General features: G+C 48.0%; 1 long non-coding RNA gene across 1 annotated transcript; it reads left to right on the forward strand.

Annotated features, from left to right (window-relative positions):
* The first annotated feature begins 24,017 nt into the window (after nt 1–24,017).
* On the forward strand, nt 24,018–25,567 carry LOC109495436. Its single transcript, XR_002150836.3, has 3 exons — nt 24,018–24,230; nt 24,481–24,558; nt 25,515–25,567. It is a non-coding gene; the product is annotated as an uncharacterized LOC109495436 (long non-coding RNA).
* The last annotated feature ends 357 nt before the right edge of the window (nt 25,568–25,924 follow it).

Here is a 25,924-nt window from a genome sequence, read left to right on the forward strand (position 1 = left end):
CTTGATTTCAGCTCAGGTCATAATCTCATGGTTCATGCGGTCAAGCCTGGGCGTCGGGCTCTATGCTGCCAGAACAGAGCCTGCTTGGGAATCTCTCTCTCTCTCTCTCTCTCTCTCTCTCTCAAAATAAATAAACATTAAAAAAAAAAAAAGAAAATGGACACGACAGTATAAATCTGACGACTTCCTGAGTTCAAGCTCTGCCTTTCTCTTCCCCTGCAAATCAGGATGGCAGATGTCAGGCTGCTTGTAAGTTCCCCTCCGTCCAGAAACAGAAGCCCAGTGCAACCTTGGCAAAGACTCAGAGGAACGACCTTGCTTGTCTGCACTAAGAAACTTTCTTAAGAAAACATCAGATATTAAGAAGGAGATAGGGGGAATGGCAAGAGAGGTTTTCGCCATAATAAACTTCCCATGACTCAGTGACCCGGAGAAAGCAGATAAGGAATACTTTCCTCCTGTTTTGGAAGAAGGGAGAAACACATTATGAAATATTACAAGAATTATATGCTGAAGTCTGTAATTAAGTGGCTTCCGGCAGGAAGAAGGAGGTTCAGAGAGTCAGGTCTACTGCTAATGTTCAAAACTGCTCCATTCGGATTTCTAGCACCCTCTCCTTGTTAGTTACTTCCTAGGCGTTGTTGTAAAGGACAGGAACGTTAGGGAAAGAGAGGAGAAACCCTCCCAGGCTAACAGGGCAGGTTCCTAGTGCCATTCTCCTTGTGACTGGTTCTCCACTTTGTCCAAGAGCCTCTTTTCTCTTTCCAGCGTGGGTGAGGATTTCTAAGGGAGGTACCTCCAGGCACCTGGAATGTGTCGCCAAGAACCAGCCTTCTTCCTTCCCCCGAGCAATGACTGCCCTTTATTTCGGCAAAGATCTGTGAGATTTCCGCAGGTTGGGGGTGTCTCTCCAGTCCATCCTGGGCGGTTTTAGTTCTGAAGTAACTCAGGAATCTTCTTATAAATCAGCGTCCCCTGAGGGGAGGCACGGAGGCCCAGGCCGCTCCTCGAGTCTCTAGCATAGAACCTCCTCGAAGCTTTGTTCTTTCTGGCTTGGTCCAAACAAACAGGCTGTTCTCTGGAGGCACTTGAAAAGCCTCTCATGACCTTCTGATTTGCAGGTTTGGAACCTGCTTCTGTAATTGAGGCTGGCTACCTGCAGGTGGCACCAGTGTGCCGCCGTCTTGAGCGGAGTCTGGGCTTCAGGTTCTGGGAGAGCAGCAAGGAGAGCTGATCTCCCGTCCAGTTCATGTCCAGGACTACTCCCAGGGGGATGAGGGTCCTTCTCTGCTCAGAGCCCATCAGGGCTTCCCGTTGTCTGCTGGGTAAAGCCAGCCTCTCAGGGGTCTCGTCGTGAGCCAAGGCCTGTCCTGTCTGAGCAGGCAGAGCCGTCTGGTCGGAGTAGAGGGGGGAGGTTGTTGAAGTCTGGGAAAAGAGTAGAAAGAAGAAAAACAATGAGCACGAGGGGGATCCCCGATGCCTGTCTCCCTGTGTCTTTGCAGAGAGGCACTGCAAGCAGGCGAGACAGTGTTAGCCACTCATGCTTTGGAGCTCACTATGCAGGTCCCAAACTTGCACACAGAGGTTTTCTCCTCAACCTGTACATGAAGCCCAGCATGACTCCGGACGTCCCTCAACGTCCGCAACAGGGGCATGCCTCAGAGGGCTTCGTGCGCAGCAAGCAACAAAGGGGCCAGGGCCAAACAACCTTTGAGGGCTCAGATCACACAGCACCAACCCCAGGGGGACCGCCCAAACAAAACACATGCCAGAATTTTGCAGATGACCTCTAATTTAGGGTGTCAGGGTGAGGGACAGTGAAATAGGGTTGGGAGTTGCTGGGATCATATTAGCGCCTGCATGTTGAAGATCGGTTGGCTGTCTTCTTGTGTTCAAGCTGTTAGAGCAAAATGCCACAGGCTGAGGGGCTTGTAAACAACAGGAATGTATTTCTTACAGTTCTGGAGGCTGGGAAGTCCAAGATCAAGGCGCCACTGTGGCTGGATTCTGGTGAGGGCTTTCTTCCTGGTTCATAGCCAACGCCCTTCTTGCTGTGTCTTTATGTGGCAGACGGGGCCTGGAGCTCTCTGAGGTCTTTATTTACTTACTTTTTTACTATTATTTTTTAATGTTTATTTTTGAGAGACAGAGCATGAGCAGGGGAGGGGCAGAGAGGGAGAGAGAGAGAGAGAGAGAGAGAGAGAGAGAGAGAGAGAGAGAATCCCAAGCAGGCTCCACACCGTCAGCACAGACCCCGACTCGGGGCTTGATCCCTCGAACCATGAGATCATGACCTGAGCTGAAATCAAGAGGTAGACCCCTGATTGAACCACCCAGGTGTCCCCTTGCTATTTTATGACTACAAAAAAAAAAAAACCCACAAAAAACAAAAACCAAGAAACTATTATTATTTTTTTCCCACCCCTGCCTGCAAATACATTTGGTCAGACACTCTTTCTCCACTTTCGGACAATCTCTCCGGCGGGGCCCGCCGAGCAGTCGCCACCAAGCTTTCAGGCTGGAGCTTTAGTTTTTTGAGCTGATTCAAAGCTGAGGTCTGAGCAGCGCCAGCAGCAGGGAGGGCTGGGTCTTTCCCCTCGCCCCAGCTGCTCTGCTCACTCTCCGCCTCTGGGTCCACGGCATTGGTGTGGGGGGAAGCGGGGAGGAGAGTGTCCTGGGGCATTTCTTTTTTTTTTTCTTTATGGTGGTAGAAGGACGAGGAATATATTGGTTTTGTTTATTTATTTATTTATTTATTTATTTTTTCAACATTTATTTATTTTTGGGACAGAGAGAGACAGAGCGTGAACGGGCGAGGGGCAGAGAGAGAGGGAGACACAGAATCGGAAACAGGCTCCAGGCTCTGAGCCATCAGCCCAGAGCCCGACGCGGGGCTCGAGCTCCCGGACCGCGAGATCGTGACCCGGCTGAAGTCGGACGCTTAACCGACTGCGCCACCCAGGCGCCCCTATTTATTTTTTAAATATATGAAGTTTATTGTCAAATTGGTTTCCATACAACACCCAGTGCTCATCCCAACAGGTGCCCTCCTCCATACCCATCACCCACCCTCCCCTCCCTCCCACCCCCCCCATCAGCCCTCAGTTTGTTCTCAGTTTTTAAGAGTCTCTTATGCTTTGGGTCTCTCCCACTCTAACCTCTTTTTTTTTTTTTCCTTCCCCTCCCCATGGGTTCCTGTTAAGTTTCTCAGGATCCACGTAAGAGTGAACACATATGGTATCTGTCTTTCTCTATATGGCTTATTTCACTTAGCATCACACTCTCCAGTTCCATCCACGTTGCTACAAAGGGCCATATTTCATTCTTTCCCATTGCCACGTAGTATTCCGTGTGTATATAAACCACAATTTCTTTATCCATTCGTCAGTTGATGGACATTTAGGCTCTTTCCATAATTTGGCTATTGTTGAGAGTGCCGCTATAAACATTGGGGTACAAGTGCCCCTATGCACCAGCACTCCTGTATCCCTTGGGTAAATTCCCAGCAGTGCTACTGCTGGGTCGTAGGGTAGGTCTATTTTGAATTTTTTGAGGAATCTCCACACTGTTTTCCAGAGCGGCTGCATGTCCTGGGGCATTTCTGAGAGCAAGGGGGCAGTGGCGGTAACTGGGGGGCAGCTGGCATAGACTTGTTCTCCACCAGCCTGGCTGGCTTGGCCCTCACCTGCTTCTGCAGCCCCATTTAGCACCGTGTTTGTTTCTGAAAGTATCGTGCCAGTGTCTGGGTCAAGATGAATCGTCTCTCCCCACTGGCCCCAACCCCCCAGGCTTCTTGCTTCCCGAGGAAACTGTGTGATAAAACCCCCAGGCTGAGGCATTGGTGACCTGGGGAATTTGGTCCAGCTCTGGGTTCTCACCTGCTGGGAGACTGTGAGCAAGTCTGTGTCCTCCCGGAGCCTTGCCTTTTTTACCCATAGAAGGGCAATGATGCCTTCCATGCCACAGGGCTGTGAGGTTAGGTGACATGAGATATGTGAAAGTGTCACGTGAACTTCATGCGACTATTGAGACAGGAGGATTTTCTTTCTTGCCTTCCTGCCCCCGCCCCCCCCCCAACCCCAGGCTCATCTATTTCCAGAAGGACAGGGAAGCATGAACTCAGGTTGCGGAGTGTGGGGGAAAAGTTGCAAATATCTGTATTTTTATCTCTGCAACTTTTCCCGGGATGCAGTCAAATTCCTCACGTCCCCATCAGCCGATGTTCTATAGAATGGCAGTATCTTAGAGGCTGCGTCAGCTTTCTCCAGTGATTATCCCTAGTACCAAGAACTCTGCCTGGCACATACTGGGAGCTCAATAAAGATTTTTGAGTGAATGTAGTTTGTAACAGAACTTATTTCTTATTAGAAATACATCGTCTGTGCTACTTCTAAGCCCATTTCCTATGTCCCTGTCTCCATGTGAGAGTCCCTGCTCTGGGCTTGTTCCAAACATTTGTGGGGCCCAGATTCTGCACCAGATTCCGGTGGGGGAAGGTGAAGAAAGAAAAATGCAAAGATGTATCAGAAGACCCTGGGCCTTTAAAAGTTTAAAGCCTAAAAGAAGAGAAAGGATCCTGATGTAAATAAATAGAACCTTTCCTTTTAATTTCTCCAGATGAAAAAAAGTACTACAAGTATCTTAGTGCTTACGAAACACAAAAGTCCATGCATTTCGTGGACCAAATTATGTACATAGATGTGCATTTATATAAAAAAAAACCTTTTAAAAGCCCTCTGTTTGAAAATACTTGATTTTGGGGGCACCTGGGTGGCTCGGGTAGTTAAGCGTCTCTTGATTTCAGCTCAGGCCCTGATCTCACGGCTGGTGAGTTCGAGCCCCACATGCGGCTCTGTGCTGGCAGTGAGGAGCCTCCTTGGGATTCTCTCTCTCTCTCCCTCTCTGTTCCTCCCCCACTTGTGCTCTCTCTCTCTCTCTCTCAAAATAAGGAAGTAAACTTAAAATTTTTTAAATAAAAATTTTTAAATAAAAATTTTTAAAGAAGAAAATACTTGATTTTGCTTTTTTAATTTACCTCCTAAATCTCTGCTTGAAACTTACTTCTAATGTCCTAACAGTGGTCATTATAAAAAAACTGTTTTTGATGTTTATTCGTTTTTTGAGAGAGAGAGAGACAGAGTGTGAGTGGGGAAGGGGCAGAGAGAGAAGGAGACACAGAATCTGAAGCAGGCTCCAGCTCTGAGCTGTCAGCACAGAGCCCGATGGAGCCTGACTTGGGGCTCAAACTCACGGACCCTGAGATCATGACCTGAGCTGAAGTCGGATGCTTAACTGACTGAGCCACCGAGGCTCCCTAGAACAGTGGTCATTATTAACAGGGATTTCAGATACAACCTTCCTATATCTTCACCCTGGATATTAACCTGTAGTGAAGATCCGTTTAAAGTCTAAACAGCCTTCTCACTCAAAGTGGGAGTTATGAACAGCCAAGTTCACTGTGTTCCCAAAAGGGTCTGGGACCTCTGTGATGAATAGCTTCCCCTCTCTGTAAAGATAGAATGATAGAAATTTTCAGCTGAAGACAGAAAGGATTTTGTGTGTTAAATGGGCGTACGAATCATGACAGGGCAGAGACTGAGTGGAAGGACACAGGACACGTGGACGCAGGCACGTTGGTCATCAGCATAGGTGAGAGACGTGTAGTGGGAATCACAGCTGGATAAATGACTCCCACTCATTTGAAGAGCTAAGGTGGTGGCAGGGGGTTCAGAAGAGAAACGCTGACAAGCCAGGGGCACTTTGGGTACTTTGGGGAAACTGATTCAAGAGCCATTGTGGGGGGCGGTGGGTGGGGGCCAGAGAGCATCTGTTGGGGAGTGTTAGACACCTGTGTGAGGAGTTTTATGTTGAACCAGGAGACTGAACACAGAGGGGAAACTGGGTGTGACCTGACTTCAAAGCCAGGTTCCAGTCCTGACTCTGCTAAATGCCACTGAGAATCATTGTAGATTTCTAAGGAATTTTTTTTAAGCTTATGTATTTATTTTGAGAAAGAGGGTGAGAGAGAGCAAGGGAGGGGCAGAGAGAAAGGGAGAGAGAGAATCCCAAGCAGGCTCCTCGATGTCAACACAGAGCCGGATGTGGGGCTTGAGCCCACAAACCGTGGGATCATGACCTGAGCTAAATCAAGAGTTGGCTTAACCAACTTAACCACCCAGGCTCCCCTAGAGTCACTATAGCTTTCTAGTCCCTGGTGTCTTCAGCTGTCTGACTGAGGGTTAGACTAGACCAGTGGTTCACAGCCTTTGCTGCAAAGTAGAACCACCTAGGGCATTCTTCAAACCTTCGATGCCTGGGATCACCCCAAGACATTCTAATTTAATTGGGATGGGGTGGGACACAGATATTGGTATACTTTAACAACTTTGTTGAGATATAATTCTCCCTTTGAAAAAAATCCATGCTTTGAAAGTGTACTACTCAATCAGGATACCTATAGAGTTGTGCAAACATCACCTCTATTGAACTTCAGAACATTTTCATCATCCCCCCAAAGAAACCCATGTACTTATTCTCCTTCCACTAAGCCCTAGGCAACCACTAATCTACTTTCTATAGATAAAGGTTTGCCTACTTTGGACATTTAACAAATGGAATCAGACGGTATGTGGTCCTTCGCAATTGCCTTCTTTCCCTTAGCGTAATAGTTTCAAGGTTCGTCCATGTGGTGGCACGTGTCAGTGCTCTGTTCCTTTTTGCTGGCCTAGTAATATTCCATCACATGGCTATACCATATGTTGAGCATGAATAGTTTTTAAAATTACTAAAAATAGACTTTATTTTTTTTAGGTTCTTTTTTTAGGTTTACTTATTTATTTTTGAGGAGGGGGAGAGGGAGGAGAGAGAGAATCCTAGGCAGGCTCTGAACCATCAACCATGTGGAGCCTGATGTGGGGCTCAAACTCACAAGTCATGAGATAATGACCTGAGACCAAGTCAAAAGTCAGACACTCAACTGACTGAGCCCCCGAGACGTCCCAAAAATAGACTTCACTTTTGAGAGCAGTTTTAGGTTCACAGCAAAATTGAGAGGAAGGTACAGAGATTTCCCATATACCCCCTGCCCTGACACATGCACAGCGTCCCCCACCTTTAACATCCCTCTCCAGAGTCATACATTTGTTACTATCAATGGTCCTACACAGACACATCATAATCACCCAGAGTCCAGGGTTTACATTACTGTTCACTCTTGGTGTTGTACTGTGATATAATGACTTATAAGAAATATATATTTGGTCATTCAGATGAGCGAAATATATTTCTCAGATATATTTGGTCTTCATCCACAGTTCCTGCAAACACTTCAGAGCCATTAGGGTGAAATGGGTGTCTTGGTATTAATGAAGGTGACTTTTGAGTCTTGATATTAATAAAGGTGACTTTTGGATGCCGCCCAATGGTGAGGCTGGTTGCCAGGAGGACCAACCATGTGGAACTTTCAGTCCCACCCCCTGTCTTCCGGGGAGGGGAGAGGCTGGAGGTTGAATCAGCCAATGGCGCATGACTTAGCCAACTATGATATGTAATGAAGCCTCATAAAAACCCAAGGGGAGGGCCTTTTGGCTTTTTTCAAAGAGCTTCCACACTTGGGGAACCGAAACTCTCCCACATGCCACGTTGCCATGCAGATGCTCCTGTGTTGGGGACCTCGCCCTATGTATCTCTTCATCTGGCTGTTGATTCTTTAATAAACTAGTGAACATAAACACGTATTTCTCTGAGTTTCGTGAGCTGCTCTAGCAAATTAACCAAACCTACAGAGGAGGTCATTGGAACCTCCAATCTGTAGCCAGTGGCCGGAAGCACAGTTGACTGGCATCTGAAGTTGGAAGTCGGGGGACATCTTGTAGGACTGAAGCCTTAATCTGTGGGATCTGATGCTACCTCCAAGTAGATAGCATCAGAACTGAGTTGAATTCTCAGACTGGGGTCTGCTGGGGTCCCAGAATCTCTTGGTATTTTGTGTGGGTAACCCTCCCCCACTACGGTGGAATTGAGTCCAGGAAACTTCAAACGTGTATTCTCTGGGTTTGGACAAATGCATAATGACATTTACCTACCAATATGGTATCAGAGTAGTTTCACCCTAAAAATCCTCTGTACTTCCCCTATTCAATCCTTCCTCCCCCTCAAACCCCTGGCAACTGCTGATCTTTTGACTGTTTCCATAGTCTTGCCTTTTCCAGAATGTCATATCATGGATAATTTTAAAGCTCCATGTGCAACCATGATTAATAACCATTAGATGCTCATTAAGACCCTGCTGGGCTCCATGGCACTCATGGGTGGGACAGGATAGCCAACAAGAGCCTCTGTCTGGCAAAGCCAGTCTCTAACAATACTGTGTCTGTGTCTTGATTCACTGACGAGAGAAGAGTTTGTACTTTCAGTTTTCACCTGTTTTGCAGAAAGCTTGGCTGTTGTGCCCTGACGAGCTGGTGGGGTGTGCAGCTGCCCTTGCCTCAAGAGAGCAGGGAGGCAGAGAGGGTGCAGGAGCGGGCACACTGGAACCCTGGGCTGAAGGGGCACCTCGGTCTAGTCTCTTCGAAGAGGAGACCGGAAAGTCACAGATAAGCCCTGAAGAAAGGTGAAGAAGGTGCTTCTAAAATCTGAAAATGCTTCCATGGAGTTTAAGAGGCTCCTTTGTGGTATAAAACACAGATTTAGTTGTGACATCACTGAGTAAATTCCCTGGTTGCATGCTCGCACCTGCACTGAGCTCCTCTCCTGGGGTCTTTGGCCCTTTGGCCTGTTGTTCATTGAGCAGAAGACCCCTCTCATTCTAGGTAGATGGGCTGGTGCCAACCCAGGGAAATCGCCAATCACTGGGTTAGAAAAGATGGCCACACCTGTTCCCATCTTGGTTGGAATTTTATTGTACCCAGAGGTGTTCTGACAGCTGTTCAGACCATTAGTGGGAAGTAGGCTAATACATCTGTCCATGCATTGTTTTTGTTTTTTGTTTGTTTGTTTTTTTTAACCTGGGAAGAAGCTGAGTGATTTTCAACACTATCACAAAGCAGGATGAAGACAGATGAAGGCACATATCTCACAGATGCAGCCATGAAGACACCACCCATTATTGTGGGATTACAAGAAGGGACCCTCAATTTCAAGACCACCCCCACCAACCTACTGTCTGTTCAGCAACCCCAGCCATGTTGTGAAATAGAAGGCAGGTAATGTTTCTCCCTCTCCTCAGCATAACAGTTATCAAAGGCTTTCCTCCACTTAGGATGAAATTCAAGACCTTCAGCCTGGCTGAGAGGATCCTACAGGATCAGCCTGCTGCCTCAGGGACAACGTGCTTTCCTCAGAGATGCCTTCCCTATCCCCACCCACTGTCTGAATTAGACACTTTCTTATTTTTTTTCATGGCACCCTTGACCGCCTCCTGTAGCTTACCGCCATTTGTGATTCTATGTTTCTGGTGTTTGTTTAATGACCTGGCCCCACTAGACTGAAGCTCCATGTTGGGGCAGAGAGGTAGAATGGGCACCATGGGTAAAATGGGTGCCTTCCTAGAGAAAAGGAGCCAAGGGCCTGGATAGTTCACAGGCAGCCAGGTAGGGGGAGGCAGGGCTCACTGGTTGCAGGACCCACAACACCTGGCTAGTGATTATACTCTGAACAATGGCAGGGGGCTGCCAGGTCATGGGTTTTGATGGCTGGGTGGGAGAAAGTGCCATTCAAAGTGAAGGAATTGCAAGAAAGACAATGACCAGTCATCTGGGACACCTTGGAAAATGCTGAGCCACATGGTGGAGCTGAGTGGGCCACCAGGAAGCTGCCACCCACCACTGTCCTCCAGGAACTCCCCACCCATGCGATTGCCCTGTGACAATCTGGGCATCACCAGTGACTCCCCGTTGACAGGGCTAGAGATGGGGACGTGAGGGAGACCAGCCCAGCAATATGTGTGGCCCCATTTGCTAACAGTGTCTAGGACCCTGCCATTGTTGGGGGATGTTGAGAATTGTGGACAAAAAGACTTGAGGTACCTTTGAGGTTCTCTAGAGGGAGGGTGTAAGGGAGCACCTATATGGCCATGTTCCGTCATGCAAAATCTTATTTATTTCTCCAAACAGCCCTTCCAGTTAGCTGGTGTGGTCCTCATTTTGAGAGACGAGGATATGTTTGAAGGAGTTGAATATCTTGGTCAAAGTCACACAGCCAGCAAGTTGCAAAGCTAGGAACCACGCTTGGGTTTCCTGATTGTAGTGACTCTGTCTTCTTCCTGGGAGTCTCTGTCACTGGAGGAGGGCATTATAAGACACAGGGTAAGAAGAGTCAGAGGGTCCTTGGCTGTTCTGGTAGCAGTCAGGGTGAACATCAAGGTGGGCCTGTTTTCATCACGTCAGTTGATGCAAAAGGAAGTCAGTGTGATCCGGAGACCCGGCTCCTTCCGTGAGGACTGGTTTGGAGAGGGTTGGGTGTAAAGAAGCTCTTTCTGGATCATTCATATATCTTTTTTGAAAGACCTCCCCCCCTTTTAAAAATGTTTTTATTTATTAATGAGAGAGACAGAGAGAGACAGAGTACAAGCAGGGGAGGGGCAGAGAGAGAAGGAGACACAGAATCTGAAGTAGGATCCAGGCTCCGAGCTGTCAGCACAGAGCCCGACGCAGAGCTTGAACCCACGAACCAGAAGATCATGACCTGAGCCGAAGTCGGACGCTTCACCGACTGAGCCACCCAGACGCCCAAAGACCTCCTCCTTTTTATTCTGCTCCTAGACAGAATCAAATCAGGCACAGAATCAAGTTGGTCATGTTCACTAATCCATAGCACGTAAGGAATTGTGCTTATATAATCCTTCTTCTATTTTTAATTAGTTATTATTGTCTCCTTTGGTCCCCCTTCCAATCCACCTTCCACCACACATATGTACATATACCTCAATAATACACAGTGTTGTTTTGCAGGTTGTTTAAAAACTCTTATAAATGTTATCATGCTATAAACAGTCTGTTTCTTGCATTTTTGGGGTCAACATTATGATTTTGAGATTTACACATGTTTTATGGAATCCAGGTGATTTCTTCTGTCTACTGCAAAGTAGTTCACCAGATACACCTGACATATTTGTCTTGTCCATTTCCCCAGTAAAGATCCCTTGGTTGCCTCCACCTCTGTGGTGCATGTAACTCTGCATGAACTTCTTTGTATATGTCTCTTTGTGAACTCATGGGATGATATCTCCAGTGTATTTATCAAGGATGGTCTTCCTGGGTTCTTGGGAATACACAGAGAAAGTGCTCTTCAAAGTGGCTGCATAGCTAACATTTGTACCAATGATGCTCAAAGGTCACATTACTCCACATCCTTGTCAGTGCTTGATGTTGTCCAATTCTCTAATTTTTGCCAACGTGGTGCATGTAAAGTCGTATTTGTTAGTTTGGTGTGATTGTCCAAAAATCCCAGTGTCCACAATCACCTTTGCTAGCACTGGAGAGAATATACTTAATGTACCAAACGCTATGCTGGCTGCATTTTTATGTGCCTTAGAGCCTTTCTTTCCCTGACGTAAGTTCCTAAGTACATGGTAAAAGCGTCTGCCTCCTAATATTGTGGAGGTGGTGATCTAAGGGTCTGGCCCACAGTTAGTGCTCCATAAAGGCAGTTATGATCATTGTTTTCATCATTACTGTGAACACAATTAGCATGGTGTTCGATACATGGAGTGTAGGCTCCACGACAAAGGGGATTTGGGTCTCTGTCGTGTACTGCTGTATCCCTAGCACTTAGAAGTATTTGGCCCACAGTTGGCATTCAAGAAGAACTTCTGAATGCATGAATAATAACCGTGAGCTGCTATAATAATGCATATAAAGTGACTGGCACAGTGGATGGCACATAAGGGCTCAAAAAATGTTGGCTAATACATATAAGCTTTTATTGCCATTGACTCGTCTCACAAAGGCCTCTATGTCTTTGCTGATGCTTGTTTCACAGGGAGGAGTTAGGCCACTGAATCTCAAAATTGGTTGTACTTTGGGATCAGCTGGGGAGATGTAAACATAACCAAAGGCTGGGCAGTCTCCCAGAATGCAGTTCACCACTTGTGTCTCATCATGAAATACAATCACTTGACCAAGGGAAAAGGAACAAGTTTATAGTGGGGAAGCCTGGAAGACACCGTCTTAAGAGATCAAAGTGAAGGTCATCAGTAATGGGATAAATAAAAATTGGGAGCCACCCAATGGGATGCAAGGAGAACAGAACACACCCATTCTGTGATATGAATAAACTGAACCTACTCATAGGGAAATGCTTGAGAAACCCAAGTTGAGAGACATTTTATCAAAGACTCTTGAAATGTATCAAGGTCTTGAATACACCTGACCAATCACCTTGTGATTTCTGAAGCGCACCCTCTTGCTGTAAAAAGTGTTGTCAGGACGATAATAATAACAGTTTTTTATTAAACCATATCAGTGAAACTCAAATAGAGTCTGAGGATTTGCTGGTAGAGATGTAACAATGTTAATTTTCTGATTTGGGTTTTTTTTTATTGAGGTTACATAGGAGAATGTTCTTGTTTGGAGGAAATAGACCCAAATATGTTTTGGGAAGATGGTTCACTATGTTGGCAAGTTACTCTCCACTGGTTCGGGAAAAAGCTTTTTGTATTGTACTTGTATCTTAATCGGCTTGGGCGGCTGTAACAAGATCACAGACTGGACATCTTAAGCAGCAGAAGTCTATTTCTTACATTTCTGGAGGCTAGAAGTCCAAGATCGTGGTGCCAGCACACCAGCGTTCTTGGTGAAGGCTCCAGTTCCTGGTTTGCAGATGGCCATATCCTCGCAGCGGGGAGAGCAGAGAGAAGAAGCAAACGTGTGTGTCTCTTCTCACAAGGGCACCGATACCATTTGAGAGGGCTCCACCTCATGACTTAATCACCCTAGGGGTCCCCCTACGGACACCTTCACATTAGAGTTTTAACATAAGAATTTTGGAGGGCATAGACAGTCCGTCCACAGTGACATGTAACTTTTCTGTAAATCTGTGATTGCTTGAAAATTTAAAAATATTTTTGAGCTCTTTGCATAATTTGGCTGTTGTCAATGGTGCTGCTATAAACATTGAGGTGCGTGTGTCCCTTTGATTCAGCACTCCTGTATCCTTTGGATATATTCCTAGTATTAGAGCCCAAATGTCCATCAACTGATGAATGGATTAACAAGATGTGCTATATAGGTGCACCTGGGTGGCTCAGTTTGTTGAGCGTCTGACTTCAGCTCAGGTGAAGTCAGATCTTGTGGTTCAGAGCTTGGAGCCTGCTTTGGATTCTGGGTCTCCCTCTTTCTCTCTGTCTCTCTCTGTCCCTCCCCCACTTGTGCTCTCTCTCTCTTTCTCTCTTAGAAATAATAAATGAATAAACTTTAAAAAAGATGATGAGGCAAATACACACACACACACACACACACACACAATGGAAACTACTCAGCTATGAAAAAGAACGAAATCTTGCCATTTGCAACAACATGAATGGAACTGGAAGATATTATGCCCAGTGAAATAAGTCCGTCAGAGAAAGACCGCTAGATATCACATGATTTCACTCATATATGGAATTTGAGAAACTTAACAGATTGATCATAAAGTAAGGGTAAGACAAATAAGAAAAACAGAGAGGGAGGCAAACCATAAGAGGTCTTAATACAGAGGACAAACTGAGGGTTGACAGGGGTGAGGAAAATGGATGATGGGCATTGAGGAGGGCGCTTGTCGGATGACCACTGGGTATTGTATGTAAGAGATGAGTCACTGGAATCTACTCCTGAAGCCAAGACTATACTGTACATTAACAAACTTGAGAATAAATAAAAAATTATATATTTTTGAAAAATTCTGATGGTTGGTTTCCAATTACACGTTGATTTCACCGATGGGGGTATAGTCCAGTCTTCAGGATTTAAAAAGTCTCCCTGGTTGTCTAACGTGCAGTCACGTTTGAAAACCACTGTGTTAGGTCATTTCGCAAGATGATCAATTTATTTTCCATGATGAATTGTTCCTCCCCACCCCGAAAGCTCGGCACTGGACTCTGTCCTCAAAGGGTGGCAGTCCATCACTGTCCCCTCCTGTCACTTCAGGAAAAGGCCAGCCTGTGTGAGATGGGGGAGTGTGACCTTTCTTCTTGGGCATGAAGAAACCAGGGGCTGCCTGGGGCTGCCTCATCTGGACCAGCAATGCCTCATACCTGCAATTGACCCCTCGCATCACAGAGAGGATCTCAGAGGATGGCAAATAAGCCAACCTGTCAGGTAAAACTGGGTTTCAACTCCTGGCTTTGCCACATACTGGCTGGGGACTGGGTTATTCTCTGCGTTGTTGAGCCTTACATCTGTCCCACATACACCCCCATAGGATTGTGGTAAGGATTGAATGGGGTCATTAGTGCATGAAAATCGCCTAGCACAGTGCCCAGAATGGGCTAAGCATTCAGATCATGCTAGCTACTGTATTCTATCACAAGGAGAGAGATGATTTCCTGAAAATATCCCTATCACCAAGAGCTTTTGAGCATGTGTGTGCATGCGTGCGTGTGTGTGTGTGTGTGTGCGTGCACGCGTGCGTGTGTCCTGGGCGATGTGGCAGTCCCAGAAGGGGAATGTGCTGACAGCGACATCAGTTAAGAGGGCTAAGACCCCAAGTGGTTGGGAATAACCTCTCCATCTGTGCTCCCCTCCCTGCAGGCTCACCTGGGCCCCAATGTGGGGGCCTAACTGTGGCCAAGGCCCCTTTGGCGGCAGTCTCGTCATGACCCCAGCACTGGAGAAAACCCCCCGCTCTCAGGAGGTGTAGCGTCCAGTGGGTGGTGGTGACGTGGGTGGGGAAGAAGGCAGCCAGGGAGGAAGGGAGGCCCGGAGGAAGGGTTCCATATGCTTCTGCACCCGGAGGCTTCAAGGGTGGCGGGAGTCCACTGTCGACTTTGTGGCTCCGGGTTGGCTATAGCTGGTGGAAAGCTGCGGAGAACAGTTGTTTGAAGGGGAAAAGAGGTTAATTGTTTTAACTTGAGCAGAGTAAACTTGGAAAGTGAGAAATCCTCCCTCTTCCAATAGGGTCTCTGGTCCAAAACCACACCTGGCTTCGCATCCTTCTAATGATGGTCCCCACAGAGTTCCAGGTGTTCAGCCCAGTGACTGATGGCGAGCCCTGCCGCGTTCGGAGGACAAGAGGGAGGCTATATATAAACCCGACAAACTTTCAAAAGGTAAAAAAAAAAAAAGACGCCTGACCCATTACGACAGCTCGCATGGCTCTGGGAGCATGCCCACGCTTTCATTTGCGCCCTGGCTGCCGCCTCGCCTTTGTTCCTTCTTGGAAGACAAGGAGGTCCCGTGGCCACAGTGCCCCATCTGTGAAATGGGGTGAGATTATCGGCCCTGTGGGGACTCGTCTGGGGCAGCGCCTCTCAAGGCCGCGGGCGCACCGTGAGGGGCTAATGCCAGTACTCCCGGTGGCAGAGGCCCCAGGGCCAGCTGACGCCTCAGGTGGTGTCTGAGAGGCCGGCGGGGGGACAGCGAGGGGCTGGGGAGGGCTGCCAGGGAGGGGCTGCGACACGGCGGCAGCTGTGGGGACAGGTCAGCAGGCAGCCCCGGCGTCGGGCAAGATGGTGCCTCTTGGAGGCGGCGGCTGGCATCCGGCCGCAGTCATCCAACCGCACGCGTTGACAGAAGGAGGCTAGCGCTCCACGGTGCCAGGAGGCAGGAAACTCGGAAAAGTCACGAAAGGTGAACGCAGACTCATTCCGCAAGACACAGTTTCTAGAAGGACGCTGCGCCCCGGTGAAAGCTGCCAGTCTGGGGCAGGTGGTGGACTCCCGAGATGGCGGAGGCGCGAGAGATCGCCTTCCCTAATTCTTTCACCTCGTGGAGGTGGGGGCTTGGGCTCCGAGAGTGCTGGTGGCTTGCCCAGAGTCTCGCAGCTAAGCGGCGACGGAACGACGAGTGATTTCCTGGTAGTTTACTCTTTTCGGTATAACCCAGCCTCCCTAAATGGTACAGCATATGTCCAACTTCTGGAATTTGCTTTCTCCAGGATAGGCGTTGCTGAAAGAGGCAATGCGGCCTGGTGGGTAGGGCAAGGGGGTGGAACTCCGGCCTTTCGGGTCCTTGCCCACACTCTGCTCCGGTTCCAGAAGATGCTCCTAGGAATGGCAGTTAGTGCCATCATGGGAAGCTTGGGGGACGGGGGGGAGGGTGAGGTGCAGCTCCCCTCGGGAAGCAGAAAACTCGCCCTGAGTGGGAGGGTGCGTGCGGTCCTGGAACAGTGAGACACGGTGAGGGCCGTGATTAATGCATTCTTGACGTGTTCACGTTCAGCCCAGACTCTGGAGTCTCCATCTCATAAGCAAGGTGACCTTCTGGGGCGCCAACAGGATGCAATCACTCTTCCTCCAACCTCAAGGCCCCTTTCACAGCTGCCACAGTGCCCGTGGGCATTGTCTGGAGCCGTGGTGACCAGCCCAGTGGCAGAAGCGGTTAAGTGGCACAAGCAGTGTTGCCCCAGTGCCTGGAACGATGACAGTGACGAGGTCCACCTGGTATCTAACCAAAGGGCCTCGTGAAGGTGAAGGGACTGATCTGCCAGTCCCACCGCTCTGGAGCTAGACCGTCTGGATGGGGTTTCTCACCTGTGGCTCTTAAAGGTCGGCTGCTCTTGACGAAGTCACTTACGTTCAAGCTTGTCTCTTTTCCAAACTGCAATGTTACTCAATGATGTCTAGACTCTCAGGAGTTGCTCAAGAAATGATACTTCCTTCCATTTCCCCTTTAGGATTAAATATCATTGAAATTGTCACCTATTAGACACCCTTAGTTGCCTTCCATTTGGGCAAATAAACACCACACACGCACACGCACGCACATACACACACACTCTTGTACATGATTTCTACAATTAAAGAACGGCAGAGTTTTCAGTGCTTAAAGGCACCTCGGAAATGCCGCTTAAGGGCTCGTGATACCGCTGAGGTGGCTGAGGCCTTGAGAGGTGACGTGGCTTGGCCAGGGTTGTACGCACACAGTGGGCATAGCCTCTACTCAATTTTTTTTAATTAACATTTTACATTTTTACTTATTGTGAGAAGGGGGAGGGGCAGAGAGAGAGGGAGAGAGGATTCCACAGGGCTCGATCTCACAAACCGTGAGCTCATGACCAGAGCCGAAACCAAGAGTCAGACGCTTAACCGATTGGGTCGCCCAGGCGCCCCAGCCTGTACCCAATTCTAAGTTCACGGCATGGTCTGCAAAATTAGTTGTGGGATCATTTGGGAACGTGATGCTCTTCTCTGGTGCTCGATGTCAAGACAATCAGCTGTGTCTTTCTGACATCGGGCCCAGGGCTACGACACTAGGTCATGCATTATCTGGCGGACCCGGAACATCTGATAGGATCTCTTCCTCAAGTATTTTTGAGATAGGAATATGTCAAGCCTGACCTCTTGCCACTCACCCGGACCTGACAGCCGAGAGAGGTGAAAATGCAGCTTTCTGTGTACCGTAAGTGAGGTGTCCTCAATTTCATGGGGGGCAGAAGTTGAGGTTTTGCAGGCTTTGTCCTCGTTTGTAGCAGATAATTCACGTAGGACACAGAGAGAAGGTATTGCCTCACTCTGCACACATAGGCACATCCATGCACACGCATACACATGCGCGTTCTCTCTACGTGACTGCCAACACATCCATAATGCAACTGTCACCTTTTTGACTTGGTAAAAACACGCAGAAGTGAAACAGAGCTCACCTACCAGTTTGGACCCCATTTCAGAAGAGAGTCTCAGTGTATCGTTTCTCCATTTCCTCTCTCCTTCCTCCCCTCTTTCCTTTTTTTTTAAATTTGTTTTTCCTGACAAGACGGGAGATCCCCTAGAAATGGTTCCCCTCCTTCGTCATCTCTGCTACACAAATGTCGTCTCTACCTAAACTGGCATAAACAAATCATGCCCGAACAATGACTTAAGGGCACCGTCCTGCTTGCTCATCCCTCCCGCCTCTGCCAAGTAAGCCAACGAACACAAACAAACTTCACTCCCACGCTTCAAAAGTGATGTTGACTTTTCCTGATTGTAACCTTCCTTTGCTCATTACGGAGAATTTGAAAATCCTGCAGAAACAAACCAAATAAAAGACAAGTCACTTATAACCCCACAAACTCTGGAATGACCTGGTAACATTTTAGTCTTCCTCTTTTCTTTGAGAAAAGATCACTTGTTATAAGAAGAAAAAAAAAAAACCGAACTAATACCAAGTATTAGTAATACCAGTAGCATTTCGTATGTTTTCCTTTTCTTGACATGATAGCAGGAACTTTCCCAAGTTTCCCAAGTTTCTAAGCTCTCTCTCCTCAGTGTATTTAACCAGACCCCTATTGTTGTACATTTAGGTTTCCCAGCTTCCAACATATGTAACTCTGTTATTAATATCGTTGTACACAAATTCCTGTCCACATCTTTGATTAATCCAGATATCAAGTCAAGTTGCCCAGGTGAACTGCCTCAAAACCCTCCAATCCTAAACCTGGTGGAAACCAAAGATGTCCTAATTGATGGGGACTTGGGTCCCCTGGCCTCCTCTACCTTAGGTCTGGCCTTCCCCTGGGCTGTCTCTGTCCAAGGTCATGTTTACCTTTACATGCAACTCAGCTCCTTTTTTGGCTTTCACAATAGAAGATCACTCCCACGGAGTGGTAATGGGTTTAGATGTTGCTCAAGGTTTTGAGGGTCCTGGAACGGTGCCCTCCCCCTTCCTCCCCTTTCTATGCGTCCCTGTCCAGCCCTCCTCCCCCCTTGGTTATACAGCCTTGTCCTTGAAAGGTATGAGGCCACCTGATACGCAGGCCCTTTAGAGGGAGGCTCATATTCTACTCAGGCACTAATCAAGGTATTTTCTTTTTCTCGACAAAGACAGTTCCTGTCCTTAAGAGGAATTCTGGTGCCCTTAATTTTCACACTTAGAAGAAATGGTAGTGTAACAGGAAAATTGTGGGGTTGAACAACATGAACCCTAGGCATTGAACGGTGTTTTTTTTTTTATTTTTTTAAATTTTCTTTTTTTTTTTTTGAAAGTTTATTTATTTTGGGGACAGAGAGAGACAGAGCATGAACGGGGGAGGGGCAGAGAGAGAGGGAGACACAGAATCGGAAACAGGCTCCAGGCTCTGAGCCATCAGCCCAGAGCCCGACGCGGGGCTCGAACTCCCGGACCGCGAGATTGTGACCTGGCTGAAGTCGGACGCTTAACCGACTGCACCACCCAGGCGCCCCTGAACGGTGTTTAAAGTCGAGAATTAGATGTGGGATAAGAATACACGTGGCAGCACAATTATTTGTTTACATTGCCAGACTGCAGACTAACCATTTTGTATTTTTTTATTTAAAAAAATTTTTAAGTTTATTTATCCGTTTGAGAGACAGAAAGAGAGAGAGAGAGAGAGAGAGAGAGAGTGCTTACATGCCTACATAAGTGGGAGAGGGGCAGAGAGAGAGGGAGAGAGAGAATCCTAAGCAGGCTCTGCTCTGTCAGTGCTGAGCCCGATGTGGGGCTCGATCTTATAAACCATGAGATCATGACCTGAGCCGAGTTCAAAGTCAGATGCTTAACTGACTGAGCCACCCAGGCACCCCTCCAGATTAACCATTTGTTAAAAATGTTTATTTATTTATTTTTGAGGGAGAGAGAGAGAGAGAGAGAAAGCACGTGCACATGTGTGCTAGCATGAGCAGGGGAGGGGCAGTGAGAGGAAAGAGAGAGTCCCAAGCAGGCTCCACACTGTCAGCACAGGGTCCAACGCAGGGCTCAAACTCACAGACCATGAGATCATGACCTGAGCTGAAACCAAGAGTCAGACACTTAACCGACTGAGCCACCCAGGCACCCCTCCAGAGTTAACCGTTTTAATGTGAACAGCTGACTCAGCCCTAGGGCCTAGGCCTGGGAGTTACATTTGCCTAACCACCTGAGAATCACTCATTAGAATGATCTAGAAGACTGAAAGTCAGAAGACTTTGGTCTTTGCCTTAATCACCTACCCTCTCACCCTGCCTTGCCCAGGGGACCTAACCGTATGTCATGTTCCTGGTGTATGTCAGCTCCTATCTCTAGAAGAACCACTCATTATTCCAGCCCTAGAACCATTTTTAGATCCTTCTAGAAATCGAATTCCATGACTGATGTATGTACTAGAGTAGATATGAAATATGGATACATATCATACTAAGCTTAACACCTAAAAATGAGTATCTAGAAAAGCATGAATTCAGTCACTCAGCTCCTGGATGGTGAAGGCTGACAGAATGAAAGTTCCAGAGATCCTGTGAGCAGGGCCAGAGCCCAGGGGGTTGGGGGGCGGGCACTTCTGTGCCTTCTGTTAGGTCCATTATTTCAGAAAGTAGTTATCAGGTTTGAATGTGTTCCAGATATGAGAGGCCCCACGAGAGCAGCAAAAAGTCTTTGAAGGAAAAAAGACATTGGAAGGCTGGGGCCCAACAAGTCACAGCTCAAATCCCAGGAGGAAAAAAGACACAGGATGGGGACTCCCTCCGGGAAGGAAGCATGGCACCTGCAGGTCCTGAGGATGGGAGGCTTCTGAGGTCAAGAGAGGGAATGGAAAAGGAGCCCACCTGGGGAGGGCAGGACAGGTCGTGTGCAAACATGGGAGTTACCGGTTCCCCAGGGCTTACTGCCTCCAACGGCTGTGTCGTTCAGTCACCCAGCCCGTGAGACTCTTCTGCAGCGCCCTCCCCCTTCACCTGCTGCCCTGGAGTCCATGAGTATGTTCTGTCCGTTGACTTTGGTGTCTCTTTTTCACCGGATTGGTTTTTCCTCAAGCAGCCGGTGTTGCCTGGTGGTGGGTTCACGGTCACACTCAAGATTTCCCCTTGGCCTGCCGCTGAACGCGGTAGCCCCCCTCCCGTGGGAGGCAGGGAGGAGGGGGCACATCAGCTTGAGGGACTCCCCCTTTTTCAGGGAACTTGCTTCTCAAGCAGATAGGTGTCCCCACTCACCAGCCCACCCAGGCGCTCCTAAACCAGTCACAGCACCGGCCCCCAGCCGCCTCTCCGTCTGCACATCTCTGCCCTCCCCCTGGCCTATTAGCAGTATCACTGCTTGCTGGTCCTCTCGTCCCATCCCTGCCTGCCTTCTGGTTTCTGAGGATTTGACAACACGTCTGGATCATTCAGAGCGGCCCTTCTGGGTCTCCTGTGCCCTCACGATTTTAAGACTGTCTTTTCTAGAAGGTTTAGGGATTTGTGAGTGGGCAGGGAGATGAGGCGTACGTTCTGGCAGTTATCAGAAACAAGTGTCCGGGCCACACAGGTCACACGAACAGGTGCTCAACATCACCAGCCATCGGGGAAACGCCAAGTCAAAACCACGATGAGATTTCACCTCACACCTGTCAGAACGGCTAGTGGCAGAAAGACAAGAACTAACAAGGGCCGGCGAGGGTGTGGAGGAAAAGGAACCCACGTGTACCGTTGGTGGGAATGCCAGCTGGTGTAGCCGCTAGGGAACCCAGTATGGAGGTTCCTCCAAAAACTAAAAGTAGAATTGTCATATGATCCAGTCATTCTGCCACTGGATATTTATCTGAAGGAGAGGAAAACTATCTGCAAAAGATACCATGTTTTCTTCACCTTTATTCACAAGAGCCAAGGTGTAGAAACAACCTCATTGTCCATCAGTGGATGAATGCATAAAGAAAATGTGGTGTATACATACACATACACGTGCACACACAGAATGGAATATTATTTAGCCATAAAAAGAAGGAAATCCTGCTATCTGACCACACAGATGGACCTTAAGGGTATTATGCTCAGTAAAATAAATGAGATGGAGAAAGGGAAATACTGTATGATCTCTCTTCTATGTGGAATCTAAAAAAAAGCCGAACTCGTAGATACAGAGAACAAATTGGTGGACGCCAGAGGCAAGGGGTGGGGGATGGGCAAAAGGGATAAAGGGGGTCAAAAGATACAGACTTCCTGTATAAGATGAGTAAGGTCTGGGGCCGTAATATACAGCATGGCGACTACAGTTAATAACCTTGCACATTTGAAAGTTGCTGAGAGAGTAGATCATAACAGTTCTCACCAAAGAAAAAATTCGTAACGATGTGTGGTGACGGGTGTTGACTAATTCTGGTCACTATGTCCTAATATGTACATATATTTAATCATTATGTTGTGTACCTAAAACTAATATAATGTTACATGTCGGTTATGTCTCAATTATAAAAACCAACAACCTTCCAGTTTGAATGAAGTCTCTTCAGACATGACTGTCAGATTCCTCTTCCTAGGAGTCTAGCTTTGTATTGGTATTTGTTTTGCATCCTGGTGTGAAGTCCCACTCGGTTCTTCTCCTGGCCCATATCGTGGGTGAAAACAAGCAAACCGATGGTTTGTGTAGGTGGGATTTGGCTATCAAGGTGAAGGGAGATAGACAGACAGACTCTCCCCTGGGCACTCATAAGCTCCAGCATGCAAAGGACACTTAGCAGGGTGTAGGTGGGGTTGTGGCTGATTTGAGCGGGTCAGGTGAGGCAGGATCCACACCCCAGGCTGAGACAGTGGGCAGAGAGCTCCCTGTGCCATAATTAACTCATTCATTCAACCAACACATGTGACTGATCGCCCCTCGTATGTGTGGGAAGCAAATTCGTGAACAAACATAATGTCCAGACGAGTGCACCATTTGTGAATTTTCCCGGGGCTTCTATATGATTCGTTTCATAGCATGGTGCAGGTCTGCCACCAACTAGCCAGAGTTGGATCAAATTTCAAATGAAGGCACCTTGGTCCACCAGACTTCCCTCGCTCTAGATTTCCTGCCCTTCTCACCAACTGGCTAAAACGTTGGTTCCCACTACTTACTCAGGTTCCATCATTCGCCGGAGTGACTCCCAGAACTCAGGGAAATGCTACATGCATGATTTAGTTTCATTGTAAAGGATACATATCAGGACCAGCCAGATGAAGAAATGGATGCCAGGGCAGGAACCTGGGAGGGTCCCGAATGGGAAGCTCTGGTATCTTCAGGATGTGTTATGGTGGTCGGTATATGATTACCCACCAGGGAAGCTCACTCAAGTTTTCGTGTCCACAATTTTTACTGGGGTTTAGCAATACAGGCAAGATTAACTGAATCATTGGCCGAGGTGATTGAACACAATCTCCCCTCCCCAGAGGCTGGGCTGACATCACGTGACTCAAATCCCCGGCTTTATAATCACATGGCTGGTCTTTCCAGCATGGCCGGCGCCTATCCTGAAACTGTTTAGGAACCCACCAAGAGTCCCCGTGTTAGCGTCAACTCAGGTGTGGTCTGAAAGGCCCGCCATGAATAACAAGACAGTCTTACAACTGCAGAAATTCCAAGGGTGTGGGGGCCCCCTCCCAGCAACCAGGGCCAAAGGCCAGGCAAAATCTTCATATGTCTTGTATAACACATAACACATGGCCAAGTTAAAAAAAGGTTTTTTAATGTTTATTTATTTTTGAGAGAGAGAGAGAGAGAGAGAGAGAGAGGACACAAGCAGAGGAGAGGCAGAGAGAGAGAGGGAGACACAGAATCCGAAGCAGGCTCCAGGCTCTGAGCTGTCAGCCTGACGCAGGGCTCAAACTCCTGAACCTTGAGATCATGACCTGAGCCGAAGTCAGACGCTTAACCGACTGAACCACCCAGGCGCCCCCACGCGGCCAAGTTTTAATATATTTTCTCTACTGCTTCTTAAACTTTTGTGAAGTCTGATGCATAAGATAGGTATTTTCACTACGGGGTTCTTTTAAGCAGTGTATCCTAAATAAATCCAAATAGTTATCCTAAAAGTAAGTGTGTTCATCCAAATAAGTTAATTCATTGGTTTATATTTAAACCCTTGGCCACGGGGCTCCCTCTTGAACCCTGATGCTCTAAGTTTCCCTTTATGACACATCACAGGAAGTGAATACTTTTGTCCTATTGTGCCTACAATCACCTCTGCCTTGTCGGGTCACACTGCACTTCAGCTCTGAAAGTCCGGCCACCACACCTTGAATTCCTCCTCTCATTTGGCTAATGTAAATCATTGATCAGGGATAGAAAAGTTCTGAAGAAGAGCCTCCCCCTCTTGTACCCTCCTGTGGGGAAGAGTCTGGCTGCTGTCCGTCTCCCGGTGACCAGAGGAGGAAGAACCACCTATTTTCAGAGGTGGTCTGAGGCGGGGGTTGTCCTCTCTGGAAGATTCTGGGGCAGCCCAATAAGAGTTAGTTGGGGTGGGAATAAGTGCCTTCTCTGGTTTTGGAGTTCTGGCATGCCGTCTCCGAGGGGTTGGAGGGACACACTCTTTCTGCAGGGCAGGGCACGACCTTGCCTTCCACCCCTCCCCCACCAGCCCCAGATCTGACACAGGACCTTCCCAGAGACACAGCCTGTTTCCCTCTTCTGTGTCTTTCTCCAGCTATAACACAGGCTCACCGGCGACACTCACGATTCTAAAGGTGGCTTCCCGGCCTGGGTGAACCCAACTTGGAAACAGGTGAGCAAGGAGGTAACAGAGCCTAGCCTGGGGGGCAGACGGCCTGGAAATCTGAGTCATAGTTCTTCACCGCTTGCCCAAGGATTTGCTGTCCCTTGGCTGGTGTGCTATTTTCTCCTTGCAAAACTATCTATCCTGCCGCCAAATGTACCCTAAGCCTGCCTCCTGTCAGTGAGACGAGGGATAAGCCGTAACTGGAGGGCCCTGAAAGGGCCAGCCCTGAGTCGGAGACCTCCAGGCTCAAACGGGTTTTGCCTTGGAGATGGGATCGGTCGACCAAGCACTGGCTGGCCTGCTAACCCAGGCAGGAATGCAACTTAGTGCCAGGTGAGGACCACACACGTGGCTTTGTTCACCAAGTCCGGAGCTAGACCCCAGAAGTTCTTGGTTTCCTCCAAACGACTGCACAGAAGCAGTGGCCAGAGCCCTCTTGTGTTTGATGAGTCATCTTGTGTCTGCACGATGCGGCTTAGACATCGTAAGAGTGCTTGTGTAGCTGTTGTGTCTGGCTCGGGCTTTTAAGAGGAGACGAGGTAGCCAAGTACCCAAGCCTCAACGCTAATGGGCACTTTGTAAGCAAAGCTTAACCTCCAAAGCCTCATCTACATTCCTCATCGTCCACTCACCGGCCCTACGAAGAAAGGTCAGACAACCTGGATTTACTTCAGAGAATTTGACAGTGTGTGCATTTAAGAAAGCATGAGGCAGAGTGAAGCCCTTTACTCTTCTCATCCTAAAGCTAGGACTTTATCCTTATAGGGTTAGGCAGGCAAACAGCTTCGGAGTCTCTGAAAAAGTTTTACCAAGTGTGATGCCAGATTCCATGTCTTCAGGGATTTTTAATATATTTATGTGTATTCGTGTATAAAGTTTACGAGTCTCTCTACACGCATCATCTTACTTAAGCTTCATAAAACTCTAAGAATCAAACGTGTATTATGACGTCCATTTTACAGATGAGGAAACAGGTTCATAAGAACAAGATCCGGGCGCCTGGGGGGCCCAGTCGGTTGAGCGTCCAACTTGGGCTTCAGGTCGTGATCTCGCGGTCGGTGAGTTCAAACCCTGCGTCGGGCTCTGTGCTGAGGGCTCGGGGCCCGGAGCCCGTTTCGGATTCTGTGTCTCCCTCTCTTTCTCTGCCCCTCCCCTGCTCATGCTCTGTCTCTCTCTCTCTGTCAAAAATAAATAAACATTAAAAAAAAATTAAAGAACAAGATCATCTGCTCAAGCGTGACGTCACCAGGAGTTGCCCGGCATTGAGATAGAGAACCGACATCCTGACTCCAAACCCGCCTCTGTTTCCCTCCAAAGGCTCCACTCCATTTCCCTGAGACGTCTTCACTGAAACCCCTCCCTGCACACTTCG

This window comes from Felis catus, chromosome F1, assembly GCF_018350175.1.
Source record: "Felis catus isolate Fca126 chromosome F1, F.catus_Fca126_mat1.0, whole genome shotgun sequence".
Classification (NCBI taxonomy): Eukaryota; Metazoa; Chordata; class Mammalia; order Carnivora; family Felidae; genus Felis; species Felis catus.